Raw genomic sequence first — 11397 nt, 5'->3', positions numbered from 1 at the left:
GGAGGTCCTCTTGAGTTTGAATTACATCGGACTACGTTTCCCAGAAGTGTTTGCGGCATTAATTTCTCTCTCAACGCGCCGCTGTGCAAACGTGTTTTCTGTCAAGTTTGAAAAGTAAACTCAAACACATGCTCGTTATTTTACGGACTACATTCTCTAGCGCTAAAAACTACATTAATCAGGACGACTCACTGCGCATGCTCGTCATTTTATGAACTACATTCTCTAGCGTTAAAAACTACATTTATCAGGACGACTCACTGCGCATGCTCGTCATTTTATTATGCTAAAAACTACATTCTCTACTGCGCATGCTCGAACTACATTCTCTAGCGCTAAAAACTACATTTATCAGGACGACTCACTGCGCATGCTCGTCATTTTATGAACTACATTCTCTAGCGCTAAAAACTACATTTATCAGGACGACTCACTGCGCATGCTCGTCATTTTATGAACTACATTCTCTAGCGTTAAAGACTGCATTTATCAGGACGTCTCCCTGGGCTTGCTCGTCATTTTTGGACTACATTTCGTAGCGTTAAAGACTACATTTCCCAGGACGCCTGACTGTGCTTGCTCGTCCTTTTCGGACTACATTTCGCAGAGCTAAAGACTACATTTATCAGGACGTCTCACTGCGCATGCATGATAATATATATTAAATCGTTTCTCATCAAGATAAGTTTTCATTTAAAATAGTTAGTAATCGTGTGCCATAGTGAATAAACTGTCTAGTTTGACTCTGAGTTAAAAGATGAAGCAAAATAAAGAGATGTTGTTTGAAATATAAAAAGTAATTTTAGTAAAAAGAATAGAAGATGGGTTTTAAGAAAGTAAAAACTTTATAACTTGCTGTGAGCCTGTCTTAAAGTCGTGCCAGAAAGTGAAGGGATAGTTGACATGAAGAGCGGAGCTCTCTTATCAAACAGCGTCAAGGTTATAGAGTGTCTTCTCACCATAGAAAAATTTGAAAAATTATCGCTGGAAATTGGAAAGCTAAGTGCTCAGCTAGCAAACCGGTTTTAGCTGGTTTGTGTGCCGCTGAAAAAAAAATAGCAGGTTGTCCGCAATTCAGCTGAGTTCGTGCTGTTAGGAAACTCATAGGACAGAGACATTACAATCTTACACTTAAATAAAAAACAAATACATTATCCATGAAGAGAGACTCCATATTGGAAAAACATAAAATATAAGTTCCCTATAATATCTGTTAAGCACACACCTGTAAAGACAGAAGGAAAACTAATTTGAAGAATAGAATGGCATGAGGGAATATATACTTAGACATTAATACATATAATAAATATAGTCATAACTAATAGTGTTGTATATATTTCAAACAACACTTATATATTCAACAATAACATTAGTGTTGTATATACTTCAAACAACACTCATATATTCAACAATAATATTATTTTCTTTCTTTTTAGATAGAGGAGGGGTCGAGAGATGAGCTGGTGAGATCGTGATCGGATGTGTGGACCAGGTGTTATATTTGAATTAATTGTTGGCACAAGGCTCTAAATTTTTAGGCTGTTGTGTGCCAAAGAGATAAGAATTTGACTTGATAAAGATTCTCCACGTATTCCTATGGAGACGAATCCTATAAAAACTCACACTTTTCGCAAAGGGGTACCACATTCAAGACCTTTGATGGACCTTTGAAGTGGTCCATCACTTGCAGATCTCCACCAGACTGATTCCTTTGTTCACGCTGCTTTTCCTTATAATAGGAGGCAAGCATATTACTAACACTGTTATATCTTACATGCATTGGTTGTATTGCTATAAGTTTTTGAAACTATGTTTTGGTTTTAAGAGGGTGTTATATTGAATGAGACTGAGACCATAGAAGTGGGTGCTTATAAATTGTGTACATTGGAACTTGGTGATCTGATCAACCAACCTTTTTCCAAATGTAAACTTATATACATATATATATAAAACAGTATATCTTAAAGTGACAGCATTTCCAAAAAAGTCTGTAAGGCCTGCATAATCATTGCAGTCATTTTTGTTCCTCTAATCTTCCTCCAAAATTCCTTGTGCAATCCATTCATCCCTTGCATCATTTATTGTAGCATTTTTTTTTAATGCAAAGCATGCATGAAATCCTTCCTTACCCTTGTATCAACATTGCATTGTTTTAAACTTGCATTTACCATCTTGCTTGATCGTAATCAGTCTTGCTGGCCCTTCACCTTTGTAAACCACAAAATTCGGCAGCAAACGTGAAATTGAAAAAAAAAAGGGGGGGGGGGGGGGGGGGAGTTACAGGAGATAATCAGAGATGGTTTAAAAACAACAACAAAAAGAAGACATGGCTTGATTTGCCCTGATTGAATCCATTGACTGGAAACACTGGAAATAGCTGTTTTTTTTTGTTTTTTTTCAAGCAGTCAAGAAGACATACAAGGGTCAGCCTGAGGCAAAAAAAAAAAGGCTTTTTTTCTGTTGACTGTTAAATCTGTCTACTCGTCCACAGTGCACCCAGAGACAAGGGAAAACAGCCAAACAAAATGCAAAAGCACAGCAGCCTTCCTTCACACAACCCCGTGAAATCGGCAAGGAGCAATCGATAAACCGCCTTTGAAAAAAAACACAGTTAAAAAAAAAGCGATCAGAAGCGATCTCTATTAGAGACCTAGGATTTTACGGCAATACATATAAGCGAAGATTTACTGGCATTATATTGGTATCTCTATGGACTTTAAAATATGTATCTTGGGATCCGAATTGCAATTAAAAAAAAGAAAGATTGATCGACCTTGACAGAATTAAACAATTATTGCCAAGTGTTGATGGGTGGGGTAATATTGCACACACCTCAGATACAGTTCAATAATAAATGAGATGTTTGGAACACCAGTTCCGACTGGTTTCTTTTGTCTGGGATTTTCAAAGCTGTCAAGGCATTCAAAGAGAAACAAACAAACAAGGGGCAGCCCTGCTCCTCCCCTGTCAAATCATTGCAGTCAAAATGCGAGGCTCTCCCTCCTTAATGATAGCTGACTCCTCTAGATTCTGATCACAGGATGCTGTTTCTTACTTAGGACAAGCCAGCCAATATCCCCAGGAAAGAGCTGCCCCCAGTTACTCCGCATGGCTTTTGCAAATCTGTCAAATTAGCTACGATCCTCTCCTAGACCCTGTTGGAACACATTGTCCTGTATAGCAGTTCTGTCAGCCTGCATCAGAGGTACCTGTACCCCTCATATTCATGAGGAAAACTACCCCAGAGATTACTCCATTAATCCATGTACCAGTATACAGCTCTGGACAAACGTTTTGCATCACCTACAATTCTAGGATGGAGACAAAATCCAAACTATATTAACATAATTTAGATATTTTATTTAACAGCATGTAATCAAAGAAACTACAAAAATTATACTGCAAAAAATCTACCGGAAGCCATGATTGTAGTACGTTATTTCATGTCACGTTTTTCAATTTTTGGCAGTTTTATGTTAAGTATATGGAAAACTACAAAGCGGGATGCAATTCAGTATGTTAAGGTAACATTATTCAGCAGGTTTCAGTTGACTTTATGATGTAAAATGAGTTCCTTCTGTAGGGTGATGCAAAGGTTCTGGCCATAGTTTTACATTGTCATAGCAAAAATGCATTGTTTGAGTTGGTAAGATCTGGTAAGGTAGACGGGTGCATTATTGTCTTGATACTGAAGGTACTAGTGCATCATTGTTGGGTGGACTCGATCTACAGCCATGCTTAAACTACATCATTTGTTTGGTCTTCTAGAGTAAGCAAGGCACCCAGGGTTTACCAGGAGAACAAGTTGGTTTTACCAGGGCTGGGGCAAAACCAGTTGTTCCTAATAAAGTGGCCAGGCAGTGTATCTATCTGAATAGTGTTGAGGACCAAGTCGAACAAGGTATTATAAAGCATTTACAGCAACCACTGTGGAACACAACCTGCTGTCACAGTCAGCACATTTTGCCATGATAATTAGGTTAAAGAGATAATTAGCTTCAAGGATCTTAGTTCTCGCTGATCCTGCAAGAGCAACCCGCGTCCGTTCCCCAGATGAAGCCATCAAGTCTGAGGCAGTGGCAGGTTTTCATTTTCTGAAAGAGAGGCCATAATGGGATAAGCGTCCCATCTTCCAAAATGTAATTGAATACAGCCTCATTCTTCCGCCCCTTCCTTACGGGATGTTAATTAAAACGAGTTGCTGCTTTCAGCACTCCAGCATTCAGTGCAGCTTTTTCTATTAATAACTAAAGAAAGTGGGCCAGGTGCTGCAGTGGATTAATGCACCAGCTTTGGAATTCTGGGTATGAATCTGGCTTATAGGTCACAGGTGAAATAGGTTTGCCATCAATGGACTGTAGTGTACAGAATGAACACAAGACAATATGGTATTACTGGCACTGGCACTGGCATGGAGACTGAACTGCTCCCTGAGAAAGGATGCTCCCTCCAGTCCAGGGCAGGCTTGAGGCACTGAGACTGAACTGCTCCCTCACCCCCTAAGAGAAAGGGTGCTCCCTCCAGACCAGGGCAGGCTTGAGGCACTGAGACTTAACTGCTCCCTCACCCCCTAAGAGAAAGGGTGCTCCTTCCAGACCAGGGCAGGCTTGAGGCATAGCGACTGAACTGCTCCCTCACCCCCTAAGAGAAAGGGTGCTCCCTCCAGACCAGGGCAGGTTTGAGGCATGGAGACTGAACTGCTCCCTCACCCCCTAAGAGAAAGGGTGCTCCCTCCAGTCCAGGGCAGGTTTGAGGCATGGAGACTGAACTGCTCCCTCACCCCCTAAGAGAAAGAGTGCTTCCTCCAGTCCCGAGGAATTATTCTCAATTGCCAGTACTGCCAGTATAGCCCTGTTGGGAACGAAATAAATGGAAATCAAAAAAACTATATAAAAAGAAAAAATTGGAAAAAAACATTAACCTGTGTCTTACAGGCTGCTTCAATGTCTAAAATATCCACGTGAACGAATATTAGTTGCCAGTTTCCTCCGTGCAGTACCTCCAGCAGTTTGGCCTCCCTTCAGTTTCTTGAGTGTAACTCTTAGGACTGTCGCTCAGTCCGCTCATCCAGAAGAAGCCGTCAGAGATATCGATCCCTGACAGATAAAGGGAGGAATCAGTAGGGCTGGAGCAGCCTTCCGACTGCAATCAGACTCTCAACTCCCCTCCTCTGGGATTCAGGAGACCTTTCCCGTCCACACATCTTAATGGAAAGTTAAGGGAAGATCAAAGTCAAATCCATTATTTCGCTACCTGTAGTATGCAGTAAAAAAGCTCTTTATGTTTATTTTCATATATTTTTTCAGTGACCAGGATGATTTTAAATTTCATTTCAGTCTTTTGCCCATAAACTCCATTAAGGGTGTCAGCCTCAATAACACTGGCACCTTCAAGCTGAACAGGAATGCTTGCCTTTTTTTTCCTCTTGTAACTCAAAATGTGTTAATACCTGACATGGGAAGAGCTGACAATTTCAAGGATTTGATGTTATTAACCTTTTTAAACAATTCAATGAAAAACATTATCTAAGCTAATCTAAATACCTTCACTCTATAATTTATATATTCGAACGTCAACACCATAAACATCAATAAACAGTAAGCAATATGAAAACAGAAAACAGTTACAATGTCAATTGAAGAATTTCATGCTGTATAGTGACGGGATGGGTCGGGGAGCGCTCCCTTGGCCCACGACATTGTATTGGACCCGGGCCATCTGCTGTGACCTTGAGGCAAGCCAGGGCCATCTGGTCATCCCTGTGAGGCTCACTCTCCCTCTGTGAGGCAAGCAAGCTCCACTATGTTGGAAAGACAGCAGCTGCCCATCAGACTGTACTGAAACGCAACAGTCCTGGGTACAAGACGGTAGTTAACAGGCATGAAGATCCAGGTTTATCAAGGGCTTTTTCCACACTCATGCAATTTGCACCATCAAACTGTTCATATTTGTAACAAACAACTTTGCGCAACTGTAAAGTTTTAAAGTTGCATTTTACTAGTTTTCTATCAGTACATTTGTTTCAGAGAGAAAAAAAAAAGGCTGCAGGTTGCATTTCGGTGCAAAGATTTTGATAAAACTGGCCTCGAAATGTCTGTGCTGTTCTATTTCTGTAAAATGGAACGGAACTCGTTTATATTTGGAACGTTGCAACCTGTCGTTTTCTTCCTCGGGTTCGGCTTTAAAAAGTGTTAAGGAATCCTCAAACTGCAACATTTGCGCAATATAATGAATATAGCAAAAGATTATCTTGTAACTGGACTGACTTTCTCAGCCGCTTAACACAGTAACTGCCTAACGCTATCAGAAGGGACTGATCTCGATCAGACAGATCAGCAAGGAAGTAAGCTTATTAGGAAAGGAAAGGCTTTGTCCTGCACCAGTAAGATTACTTCTGATTAACTTCAGTATCCTTTGCCTCCCTGTCTCCACCATAAATATATCAGAAAGGTTTCACAATGTTAAACGTGAAAATCAGTACTGTGTGGATAGGGTTTCTTTTTCTTTTTCTTTTTCGTTTTCCAGACTGGTTTCATGTTTGATATTGGAAGGAGATTGCATTTTCTAGACTGGTTTCATGTTTGATATTGGAACGAGACTGAGTTTTACAGACTGGTTTCATGTTTGATATTGGCACGAGAGTTACAGAGTGGTTTCATGTTTGATATTGGAACGAGATTGAGTTTTACAGACTGGTTTCACGTTTGATATTGGAACGAGACTGAGTTTTACAGACTGGTTTCATGGTGGAGATGGAAATATGGCATAAAATAGGGACATTATGAAATCTCTAACAGTGTACATCACATTTTGGTGCAGCACTGTGATTTAAAATGTACAGCCTGTATCTGAATTCTCTGCTGTTTCCATGTAATTTAACTTATTTTGAGATGGGGTTATCCAGCTTACTGTGTGTCAAACACCAAAAATAACGCCATTATTTTTCCAGAACAATATGCATGTGTTTTTGGGCATGGCTGTCTAGACAGTGTGTTTCAGAGCAGGGTTTGTCCATTCTGACGCTGTACCCGCTTCCAGGAAAGGGAAGGGACGCGATGGCGTGCTCATTGTGAGCTCCAAACAGCCTTCCTTTCTGGCTAGGGTTCGATCCACCAGCCTCTCTGCCATTTGAATACGTTGTCCTTGGAGACGGGGACAATTTAGAGTTAACAGCCCACAGCTGTGACTGGTATCCAGAAATATCCAGACGTTTTGTTCATAGCATCCCCTGTGATTCTCCAGTATAGAAAGCAGTTTATTGAATTGGAATAATACACAGAATATAGTTTTTTTTTATCTATCTATCTATCTATCTATCTATCTATCTATCTATCTATCTATCTATCTACACTACACACACACACACACACACACACACACACACACACACACACACACACACACATATATATATATATATATATATATATATATATATATATATATATATATATATATATATATATATATATAGATAGATAGATAGATAGATAGATAGATAGATAGATAGATAGATAGATAGATTATTTTAAACCATAAGGGTTACTATATATTTAAAGGAGTTACTGAAATGCATTCTCCTAGCTTTATTGTTCTTCATAATCCATAATTCCACCAAAGCACTGCATGTATAATAATAATTTATACAGCATAACATTATTAAATAAATTCAAAGGACACTTTTTTTTTAATGCCATCACAGAAACCCTGGATGAAATTATTACTCTCTGAAGCCCATATATATTATATATAAGAGCTTGTACAGTCATTGATCTTTAACACTACTTGCTTACTATTTAAGTATTCATTTATTCATTCATTTCATTATTTTAATTAAAATGAAACTGATGTTTGCACTTTCTCCAAACGAACCTGGAACAGCGCGCTTATCACACTTCATCCAGCTGCACGCTTTCAAATCCTTTCTGGCCTGCCTTTGAAAGCCAAGCTCTCCTCGGAGCATAACGTTTTTTGCACAGGATAATTAGGAAGAAAGGATTTAAACAGCTGGAGGAGGATTTCACTTATCGCTCATGCGCTCTGCGGTGCGGCTGGATAATCCTTCATCGCATGAAAGCCCGTGTCCTCAGACGATCTGCAGGAACACACAGAGGAGAGGAGGGATCAGAATCCATCTCGACTGTCTGTGCAGAACGCTTAATCTTTACAGTGTCTTTTATAACCTCCTGCTGCAAGTAAGGAGAACGCCCGTTTGACTCTCAGAGGCTACGAGGTCTCAATGGAAGGAGATGGGGGTGCAAACAAACTAGCTGTAGACATGGCAGCCGTGGAGCTATGCTTTCAATAGCACCCGCTTCTGTCGCTGAGTTTATCATTTTATTATGTTAAGTTGCCTGTGTATGTTAGCTATGCTGTTGTAGCGGGCAGTGTTGCTCTGCCGTTACGGATTCTGTCCCCCCTCGGCAGTGAGATGAGACGAGGTTAAAAGCTCCAGAACCACGAATGCAGACGAGCCCAGCTCTTGTGCGGTTAAGACGCTCGCTTGCAGTGTTCCGGGTTGCAGCTTCCACCCTGTTACACTATACTTTAGAAGGGATTTTTGGGATGCTTCACTTCCTTAACCTTTAAACTTTAAGGTTAGAAGTTAGTAACGTATTTGTGCATTTTTGCAAACAATCACAAAAGCCATGACAAGAAGCCATCCATTAGAGAGAGCGCTATTATACCTTTAAACACTAGTGTGGACGAGACCACATGCACACAGCGTTTATACATGAATGAAAAAAGACTGTAATGACTAAACAACCCTACCCTGTGCTGCAGAGACACCACCGCTGAATTCTCCATTAAATATGCACATGTTTGACAATAGTGTTATATTCTAAGTGTGCCATTGACTAAGGCACAGGTGGACACCAACAATAAGACACAAAACCCCTATTCACAAACACAAACTTGAAGGATGCATATGAGGTTCTCTGAATGCCAGCACATTAAGGTCTGGAAACAAAAATGCTATCCCTCTTCCTTAATTATAAGATCCGGGCACCTTTTTGCTTACAAATAAACCGTTGCTGATATAAACAGGTTCAAATACTAATTAGAGCCTGTTCTTTCTCTTCCAGTCCTTCAGCGAAGGCTCACAGCTCGCACATTAAAATGGTGTCATTCAATTACATCTGCGGTTGTCAGAAGTGTTCAGCCTATAGCGCAGGGGTGCTTAACACCTTTAATAGAATTGCTAATAACTGTTACTCTAATGCAACAAACTACATGTGCAAATGGTGGCAAATCTCAAGTATTCAATTAGTACCCTCTCATACTCTACTCCACTAAAGAGACACCCTGTGAATCTGCAGGCGCTGTTTTTAATGCTCCTGATGACAAAGAAAGGTTTCTTATGAACTGGCCTTTTCGTGTTCACTACAGTACACTGAATATAAATACAGTAACACTTTTATTTAAGTCATGCTGGATCTTAGAGAGAACGCTCTGAGAGCCTCCATAGCTTCAGAAATATCACGGACTGGCCAAAACTTTTGAATGCTTGGGTCCGCTTTACTTTGCTCTCTCTCCTGCTGTCCCTATCGCAGCTGGATATACTGTACAGGCATACATTGTTATTAAAGTGTTGAGAAAGAGGATTTCAATTATGAGCATCAGCATTGTTGCAGTATGATCTGGATACACTTTTACCCCATCCACACTTTCAAAATAACGCGCAATCAACACACCTTGCGACCGCGTGATTGCCATTCACTTCGTTTTCAGTGTCACGTTTTCAAAACATGATGATTGGGCATTAGTTTAGGTAGTGTGAATACCGTACAGGATGAGAGGAATTCTCTCTCTGCTGGTGAACGTTCCCAAGTAAAATATTTTAGATGCAAACACCCCCTCCTTGAGCACAGACCAATGCATTTTTAATCCTAAATGGATTTCAAATGACAATTTATGTTCGTAAATTGAAGGTTTGAAAACTAGGACAGAGCATTATTCTGTGGCTGTGTTGATATTCTTTCTTCTCACTCTTTTTGTTACACCATAAGCCAATAGCCATTTCAAGGCACCGCAATTGTAGGATCATTGCTTGTAAACAACCATGACTCAATCCTCTTCTAAATTTAAAACAGGACTGCAAGGCTTTCAATGAAAGACTTGTTAGCTCACGTGAAAGGCCTTGAGAGCTGGTGCTTGTCGAATGTTTACAGCTCTGTAATATATTATGCATCGTAATGAAAATTATTAGTTTTAGTATCTCTAAGATAACAATTTGAATATATGTGGGTATTTATTAAGGGAATTAATTTTAGTTGTATTTATTATGCTGACAACAGTACTGGTATTTGGTAGCTGCTATAGCTATAATTATAATACAGTATATGGGATTTTGGTTTACATGAACTAATCTATCAATCTTGATTAATTTAAAGTGCTGTTTGTATGTGTTGGTAGTGTGTGTGTGTGTATATATATATATATATATATATATATATATATATATATATATATATATATATATATATATATATATGGTTTCTTATGAGCTCAGGGATTCCTGATGTAAATTTGCTTATAGCTAAGTCTGGGTACAATGCATCTTGAGACTTGTCATGAATGTTAAAAATTGTACATTGTCCCTGTTAAATAAAACATTAAAAGAAATATTGAATAAGGCTGTATTTTCATTGTAACGATCTCCCGAGTGGTTTAAAATTGCAGCTCTGTATCAACTTTGTATTAATCCTGCTGGCCATTCACTGACCCACTTATTAACATTCCTGTGTTTGAAAAACAAAAAATGCAGTGAAAGTATGAAGATCTCGGGCTGTTTGGATCATTAAAAGGTCATTATTCCCTTTGCTGTGTTTCTGGCTTGGTAGCTGTTGGGTTTTGTGAAAACGTAAAAAGCAATGTACCGCAAATTAAGCAAAGCAAAAACGCCAGAGAATGTTCCTGTACCGAGAACAACAGGGGGGGTAGCAATGAAGACAAGACAACCCCCAGGAGTGGTTGAAGACAGCAACATGCAATAAAGGATTTGTTCTTAGCGCAGTACGTACTGTATACTATTTATTTTATTTTTAATAATCTCTGGCACAATCAGACTTGCTAGCAGTATAATGCTAGAGTTCCCGGTGAGGCTGTATTCGTGGGAGGGATCTGCGGATCAACACTGCCCGTCACTTTCATTTTAAGGACCGAGCCACTATCACTCATTTTATTATTATTTTTTTTTATTTTCTGTTGCCAGAAATAGATTTCCTATCTCGCTAGCTGTTCTGTATGTGCGCCGCGGCTGTATCGAGTACGCTTGGCTTTGATCAGCGGTGGGTCCCAGAGCACTATGTCTGTTTTGTGCTCACACAGCACGTCAACTCAAGTAATCCTGCATGGTTTAAAACATTTTTTTAAAAAATAATGACTGTCTCTGTT

This window comes from Polyodon spathula, unplaced genomic scaffold, assembly GCF_017654505.1.
Source record: "Polyodon spathula isolate WHYD16114869_AA unplaced genomic scaffold, ASM1765450v1 scaffolds_825, whole genome shotgun sequence".
Classification (NCBI taxonomy): domain Eukaryota; kingdom Metazoa; phylum Chordata; class Actinopteri; order Acipenseriformes; family Polyodontidae; genus Polyodon; species Polyodon spathula.
This window is presented reverse-complemented; position numbering follows the sequence as displayed.